Below are 9,050 nucleotides of genomic sequence, written 5' to 3'. Positions count from 1 at the left end.
TTAAATTGTCTCCCATTACAATGTATAATCCTCAAGGGCAAAGGTGGTCTTGCTTATATTTTTGGCTCCAGCACTTAGTAAAGTATGGTGCATAGACCATAGTAATTATTTAATTAATGCTTCTGTCAATCTATCAATCAATCAATCAATTTTTATCTGTGTCTGGAAAATATTAAATGCTTAACCAATGCTTTATCTATCTGTGTATATATATATATACATATATATATATATAATATATATATATGTATATATATATATATATATATATTTATCATTAAGCTATCTGTTTATCTCTCCTTCCTAACTTTAGTAAAGAAATCTTCTGGTTTCCTAGTTACAGGAACCTAGAGTTAAGAAATCTCGATTTCTCTTCTACTCATTTCCAGTATTTCAAAGCTCCATGTTTTCATTGCTAGTACAGAACATAATTTTCCAACACCTTAGTACACAGTTTTTATTTGTCATCATGGCTGAAGAAAATTGTTACCTGGTGGCTGACTTTGTGCAGCCGAGCTCTTCTCCATGTGGTTGGGTTTGTTCTTAGACCTCACCTACATGGACCATTGCTGGATCCAAAGCTAGTTCTTCCCTGATTGGGAGGAGATGCCAGAGTTCAAGCTCTCCATTGGTATAGCCCTTGAGAATCCAGTGTTAGCTCCATGCCATGATGAGAAAAATGAGCTCTTAAATAGTGTGATCACTACGTGTTCTTCCCATAGCATAAGATCTTCTCATAGGTATGAGCATTCAGAATGTAAAATGTCAGAGTGCGAAGGCCCCTTAGAAGATAGAATGAAAAAAATAGAAAGAGTTTTAGAACATAATGTCAGGACTGTCATGGACCTTAGAACATACAGTATTAAAAGTGAGATGGACACTTAGATCATGGAATTCAGAAATAGAAGATCCCACAGAACAGAGGAGATCAGAGCTAAAAGATTTTAGAATGCAGACTGTCAGAGCTGGGAGGGGCATTAGAACGAAGAGGAAGATCCTTAGAAGACATGATGTCAGAGTTTGGAGGGATCTTAGAACAGAGAATGTCAGGACTAGGAGGACTCTTAGAACACAGGATATCAGGGGGGAACTGAGATTCCATATTCTTGTTCTCTGGGAAATGATGAGCAGGATGCTCTCAGGAAAACAAAAGACCTGGAAAATCCTCCATGAACAAAGTGAAATGTTCTGTGAACAAAGTTAATAGCAATGTTCTGAAATGACCATCTGTCAATGACTTTGTTATTCTCAGTAGTCCAACCATCCACGACTGCTCTGAAAAACTTATGATGAAAAATCCTATCCATTTCCAAAGAAGGAACTGATTGAGTCTTAATATAGATTGAAGCATTCTCTATCTCTCTTTTTTTAACTTAATTTTTCTTGAGGATTTTTATTTTCATTAGAGTGGGAGATCTTTATTTTCTTTCACATTTGACTTTTATGGAAATATTTTCATAACTTCACATATGATTTCTTAATTGTGGGTGGGGATAAGAAAGAGAATCTAGAACTCAAACATCTTAAAAGCAAATGTAAAAAAAATATTTTGAATGTAACTGGGGGGGGGGGATATTAAATAAATAAATAAGAAGAGTTAAAAAAAATAACTGAGATTCCAACTCTTGTCTCCTGTCCCCTGTATCATTCTTCTTTAGGTCCCTTTTGGCTCAGCCACTGACTGGTTCTATGGCATGGCCTGGCTCTTTCTGATAAGCTTCTAAGGTTCTCCTCCCCCCACCCCCAAGGGCTTTGCCAACCTTGTCTGCCTTCAGAGCCTCAGCTTCCTCCTCCAGCCTCTCTCTTCCCTCCTTCTTGGTGAGGGAGGACACGGAGGTCTCTGACACCGACAGGCCACTGTGGGAGTTTCCTCAGGAAGCCCCTCCTTCCAGGCCCAGACCTGGGCTCTCTAACCAGTCCAGAGGTCTGTGACATCTAATTATCCAAACAGAATATAATGCAATTTCACCCATGGGCAGCGCTGAAAGCCGGGCATTTCTTCTAGGCTGGTGAGGGAGCAGCTGTAATGTATGGGCTGCTGCTCCTATCTGGAGCCTCCCGCCTGCTTCCTGGGCCCTGGCAAATCTCTAAAGCGCCCGAGATGCTGGAACACGGGCTGGCTCACAGCTGAGGGGTGAAGATAAACCTCGACACAGCGCCTTGTTGTTTGAGGCCCTGAGCAAACATCAGGAAATTAATGGGCCTTTCTTTCCTGCTCTTTCTCCGATTCGATTTGTCTCCCCCTCTCTTCTTTCCTCCTCCCCCGAGTCTCCCTCCCTTCCCGCTTTCCTTCTTTCTTCTCCTTTTCCTTTTTGTTTCTTGTTTTCGATAAACTTGATTCATTCGTGCACGGGCCCTTCGCTTAGCCCTGAGCGGGGTTCTACATCACCCGAATGAGTCTGGCAGGATGGAGTCGATTGGAGAGAGGGAGGGAGGAAATGATCGAGGGAGGAAGGGGGATAGATGGGGATGTCAGCAGATGGAAGGGGAGGGCCCTGCCAGAAAGGGGGGAAGGCTGTGACTGGGGGGAAGCAGAAAGTGGGGTCAAGAAAGGGACAGTCACGGGGAACGCAGGGTTGAGAAGCTGTGGCAAAAAAGGTGGCTTGTGAGAGGTCAGGAAGAGCCGGGTGGGAATCTCACCCTGGATGTTTATAAGCTGGAGGGCCACAGGCAAGTCACTGACTCTCTTAGCCTTAGTTTCCCCACCTGTAAAATAGAGGCAATACTCCTGCTGTACTGACCTGACAGTTGTAAGATTCAAATGAGATAATGGTGGACTTATTAACTTGCCAACCTTTAAGGGCTACATAAATGTAAATATCTATCATTATTAACATTAACATTATTAATATTAACAGAACAAATAGGTAATACTGAAATTTGGTACCATAGGAACTGAAGTCTGATCATTTAGTGCTAACTTTGGGCCAAAGACCTTGGTTTCCTCTTCTTTCAAATGATTTTGATCATCTCTTAAGGTCTTTAGAACCCTGGTCTCCTGGTTCCAGATCAATGCTTCTTCATCTTCCTTATAGTTATTGCAATTCGATTCATTTCAACAAATATGCCCAAAAGTGCCTACCGTGTAAAGTTAGCCTCAGAGGCAAGAAGACCTGGGTTCAATTAGCCACATGCTTTGGTGAGGGGAGTTTCCTAATTGGAAGTCTCCTATATCTATACCATTGAATCACAGATTTGAACAATAACCACAACAAAAACAAACTCTTCAAGTCACTAATTAGGGAGAGAAGATCAGAAAAGGAAATAGCCCCTGCCCTCAAGTATTTTACATTCTACAAAGAATAAAACTTCATTTTTTTATGTCTTTCCCCTGACTGGGGAAACCAATGATGAGAAATCGAATTTTTAAAAGTACAGGGCGCTCTAGGAACTCTGGGGTAATGATGCAGTCTTTATCAACTGACTGACCTTGTCTTTGCTCAAGCCCAAACTTCAGTAACATCTCCTGTGGCCTTAAACCTCAGTCTCCTCCTTGAACAAGTACCTGATAAAGTGCTGTGCTGCCTGTGGGTGATGGCCATTTTCCATTCCTCTTTTCCTGGTGTCTGCCCCTAATTACTTAAACTTTAAAAGTTATTTGTTTAAAGGAAAGAAGCAAAGCACAACTAATCAGCCATTTACAATCATTGCACCACAATCTCTGAATTCTCCTTCTACCACAATCTGTTAGGCAATTATTTTGGGCAATGGGAGTAAAGGATCATGGGTAATGCTGTATGCAAATTTCTAGGAGATGAGGGTAGGGAGCTCAGAAGCCTGACTTTTCCAGCTTGGTCTTCCTGTCCATGAATTGACTCAGTCTATTGAAATCTAGGAATATAACATCATAAGTCTTTAGGGGTTCTCTCCATAGAATGCTCTAACTAGAATAGGAATGCATAATTAATGCGATGTGGCCACGTGGGCATAGAGGGAGGGAGGGAGGCCCTGTGAGGCATTCACAGCATGTCAGCAGAATTTGGGTAAAGAGGGGGATGATTTCTCCCCTTCATAATTTTAAAGCCCTTTATAACCTAGCCCCCTTTTCAGTCTTCTTATAGCCTACTTTCCTCCCCATCTTCTACAACCCAGAAATAGTGAATCCCTTCCTGTTTCCTGAATAAATCCATTTAACTTCCAACTCCACAGAAAACTAAAATCTCATCTTCAGTCAGATGCCTTTCTCCATCCCTCACAAGATTAAATAGTGGCACTTTAAACAGAAATAGGAAGATTTGGGAAGAAAGACTGTGAATTCCATTTTAACCATGTTGGGTTTGGGTTTGAGATGCTTCCATCCAATGTCAAATTTCCAGCAGGCTATTTGGTGGTGCAGGATTGAAGCCCCAGGGACAGATCGAAATCGAAAATATAAATATGGAAGTCATCAGCATGAGTATGATAGATAAATCCATGGGAACTGAGGAGGTGACCGAGAGGGGAAGTGTAAATAGCATTGGGGAACATCCACAATTGGGTGCTTACGTGCCTATGGATGATGAGCCCGCAAAGAAGATTGAGAAGTAATTCTATCAGTAGGAGGAGAAGGTAGAAAGATGCACATCAGGAAATCCCAGAGAAAAGAGAGAATCGAGGAGGAATGGATGGTCAACAGTGTCAATGAAGCAGTAGATAGCTCAAGAGAGATGAGGACTGAAACCATCAGATTCAGCAATGGAAAGATAACTGGCACTCTGGAGCAGTTTCAGTTGAGTGATGAGGTTTGAAACCAGACGGTGATGGGCTGAAGAGTGAATGAGAAGAGGAAATGCTGTAGCAGTAAGAGCAGACAGCTTGTTCAAGGGGGTTCAGTTATTAAAAAGAGGAGAGATAGAGGATAATATATGAAAGGAGTAGCACAGTCTAATTAAAGTGTGTGTGTTTTTAAAGGAGACAGGGAGAGGCTTAATTTTAACTATTGTTATCCAGTCGTTGGTCGACCCCTTTTGGTTTTACTTTTTTTAGCAGAGATATTGGAGTGGTTTGTCATTTCCTTCTCTGGTTCATTTTTACAGCTGATGAAACTGAGGCAAACAGGGTAAAGTGACTTGCTCACGGTCACAAAACAGTAAGTTTCTGAGGCCATATTTAAACTCAGAAAAATGAGTCTTCCTGATCCCAGAGCGCTCTATGCACTATGGCACCCACTTATCTCCTCCAAATTGAATTACTCTCTTTGGCAACGTGAAAATGCTCAGAAATCACTATAACAACTGTTCAATTTGATTGGGCGCTTCTATCTCGGCCACTGGGGACCCTTTCTTATTGCCACCATTCTCCCAGCACAAGGTCATTCATCTGGGATGGATGGAATCAGTTAATTAGCCACCCAATTTAAGAGCTAAAATCTTCATTTTACAAAGGTCCAGAGGGGAATGGGCTTGATCAAGGTCGTATAGCTAATAGGTAGCACAGTCAGCATTTGAACCTAGCCCCCATCTTTGCTATTCTTTCAGTGTACTATATTGCTTTTCTCCCCAGAGTATCCTTATCTCTGGAGCACACATACTGTATGGAGAAGATGAGAATTCTATAAAATTTCCACATGCGAGAGCTCTGTCTTTCCTTAGCTGCTGGTCCAAGAAGTAAGTGGTATAATATGTACTTGGAGTCAGAAGACTGGGTTCAAGTCTTGCCTCAGACACTTAATTATCAGCATCACTTTGATCATTAATAACTATAATAGCTCCAGGGCCTTTAAGGCATTTTCCTGGCACAATATTCCTGTCCAGGTAGGTATTATGATTCATCTCATTTTAGAGAGGAGAAAGCTAAAGCTCAGATAGTCTGTGGTTTGCCCAGGGACACGCTGCTGCTAAATGTCCAAGGCAGGGTTCAAACTCAGGGCTTCCTGACTCTATATGGTATGCTACTGTGTCTCAGGAGTTGGTCTAGGTCATCTTGGAGACTTCTATCTCTGACCCCATAAATCCTCTAATCTTTTGCTGATGAATGCAAAAAATAGGAAACTGTGATCAAAAAGATGGGAGAGGGGAAGTTTGTTGAGGTAACAAGTCCATTTTGTCTGGAACAACAGCTTCCTTGAGGGGAGTCATGGAAGATGAGGCTAGAAAGGAAGGAGAGGATCAGATTGTGAAGGATCTTGAGTGTCAGGCCAAGGAGTTTAGGTCCCTGGATACTGGAGAGGCATTGAAGATTATTGAGCAAAGAAATGATATTATAGGAATAATAATTACAGTTCAGGGTTGGTACACTGAAAAGAGTGCTGGGTCTGGAATTAGAGGGTCTAGGGCCTCCTGTCCTTTACTATTTGTGTGACCATGGATGTATCATGACCTCAATTTCCTCATCTGTAAAATGAAGGGATTACATTTGATGGCTTCTTGTTCAGCTCTTAAAATCCATGATTCTACATCATTAGCATTCCTAGAGGGCGCCATAGTGGATGAGTGTTGGGTTTGGAATCAGGAAGACTCATGAACTCAAATCTGGCCTTAGACACTAGCTGTTTGCCTCAGTTTCCTCAGCAATAAAATGAGCTAGAGAGGGAAATGCAAACCACTCTAGCATCTCTGCCAAGAAAATCCCATCTGGAGTTGGGAATAACTCAACAATAATTTTACAAATGAAGAAATCGAGGTTCAGCGGAAGGGAAATGACTTTTTCAATATCACACAACTAGGAAGTGATAGAGCAAGAAGATCTTGAATCAGATATTTTTTTTTAAAATACAATTTTATATTATTTCCAGTTCCAAGTTTTCTCCCCTCTCTATCCGTTGAGAAGGCAAGAAAAACAAAATCCATAACAAATATGTAGAGTCATGCAAAGCAAATGTTCACATTAGCCATGTTAAAAAACCAAAAAGAAGAATTAAAGAGAAAAACATGCTTCTATTAGTACTCTGAGACCATCAGCTCACTATGTGGAGAAGACAGCATGTCCGTCATGAGTTCTTTGGAACTATGGTTGAACCAGGTTTTCTTTTCCCTCCACGCTGGACAGTGAATGATTGTTCTCATTGTATAGATGGAAAAGTTGAGGCTCTGAGCATTTAAGTATCTTAACACAGTAAGCCAACAGTGCAATCAGGATTAGAATCCAGGTGTTCTAGCTCCCAGTCTAGCTGCTGTTGGTCCGCTCTCCCTTTAGATTATATTTCTGGAAAAGTAATGATAAACCCTTCCCCAAAGATTGAGTGACCAGGCTGCAGTGATCTCTGTGATGGGAGGCAGGGCATATTGGGAGTGTGGGGGAGGTAAAGGCTAAAAGGAAAATGTCACCCTCATTCCTTCAGTAGGTGGTTTGACTGAGCTTGGTTCTATCCATTAACACTTCATTAAGTGACTTAAGGAGACTGTGATGGAGAGAAAACACTCTCTTAGGCTGTCCCACTTTCCTGAAATAGGTTCCAGGAGGTGTTATCTAATGAAAAACATAGGGGTGATAGAGCTTCCCAGTGCACTCCTGGTCACTGGTTAAGTGCAAACCCAGGGAGATTCAGTGTGATGTGTCCAAGGATTTATCCCTTCCACCTTCTTCTGTCTCCCCTGACAGTTACAGAATGATGAAGTGTCTGTTGTACAGAAGCTTAGAATATAGAATGGTAGGGATATCAGGGTCTTGTCACAGACTCAGTTTCTGTGAAATAAGGAGATTGAACTAGAAGATCTCTAAAGGTTCTTTCCTGTGTGAAATCCTGTAATCTTCTGAGCTTAGAATAAAAGGTTAAAGCAGGGAAAACCTTAGAACCCAGGATGTCAGAGCTGGGGAGAACCTAGAACACAGGTCCAGAGGTGGGTGGGAGAAGTAGGTGGTGCAGAGATAAGCTTTCATCTGATAAAAAGTGCTATCACAAAGGGGAAAGCAACTAAATTATCAATCCAGTTCTACATCTTTGCCTTTTCCTCATCTCCATCCACCTATTTGTAAACTCTCTGTCACTTCCTTCCCAGCCTTCTAGGTGTTCTATCACCCAGTCTAGCTCCTGTTGGTCAGCTTTCCCTTTAGATATATATTCCTGGCAAGGTAATAATAAACCCTTCTCCACAGATTTAGTGATCAGGATGATCAGGAGGTGGTGATCTCTGTGATGGGAGGCAGGAGCATATTGGGATTGTGTGTGGGGGAATAGGTTTGGTTTTTCCCCTTCCTTGCTAAAGAGAAAGCCAACATTAACTGGAAACTGGGAAAGGCACAGCAGATGCAGCATTTTGAGAGCATCATTATCCTTTGTTAGATGCTTGTTAGTCTCTTGCAAGGCCGTGGCCAGTCATCCTGACCAATGTCTTGCCACTGGACCCAGAGGGCTCAGGGGACCGAGTAAGACTGATGACTTTGCAGAGCTCTGCCTCATTTAAACCCAATTCATTTGCAAGTCAAAATATCAACTTCCTGAAGTCACTAGTCCTCTTTGAGAAGGGTGAATGAACCATAAACAAGCAACAAACAAGCCTCTTGCACCATTCAGGGCCTTGCAGACTATAGGAGCTGCCCTATAGGCTCTTACAATCAAAACTTGTTGTTCCGTGATGCAGTGTGATGGACTAGAGAGGGAAGACCTGGATTCAAATCTTTACTCTGCCACTTTACTGCCTGGAAAGTCCTTGAATTCTTTCATTTCTCTGGACCTCAGATTTTTCAACTATGAAATAGAGGACTGGATTGGAAAGACCTTAAAGGTACTCCCCACATTACACCCAATGGTTCTGATACGCTGTGTTCTAAAGCCCTCCCAGCTCTGACATGTCATGTTCTAAGGTCCTCCCAGCTTTGACATTCCCTAATCTAAGAGGCCTCCCATCTCTCACATCCTGTGTTCTAAAGGTCTTCCCACTTTGATATTTCATGTTCTAAGGGTCTTCTAAGCTCTGACATCTTATATTCTAAGGTCCCGCCTAGTCCTGACATCATATATTCTAAAGGCTCTTTCAGCTCTGATGTTCTCTGCCGTAAGGGACTTCTTGGCTCTGGTGTTCTACATTCTAAAGTTCCATAGTCCCTTTCAAGTTTCACATTTTGTGATATTAATATAAGAGTTGACTGCAAAGATAGTGTCCAGAACAGCAGGAGTGGGGGTGGAGATGAGC

This window comes from Antechinus flavipes, chromosome 3 (assembly GCF_016432865.1).
Source record: "Antechinus flavipes isolate AdamAnt ecotype Samford, QLD, Australia chromosome 3, AdamAnt_v2, whole genome shotgun sequence".
NCBI lineage: Eukaryota > Metazoa > Chordata > Mammalia > Dasyuromorphia > Dasyuridae > Antechinus > Antechinus flavipes.
Note: the sequence above shows the minus strand (reverse complement) of the source record.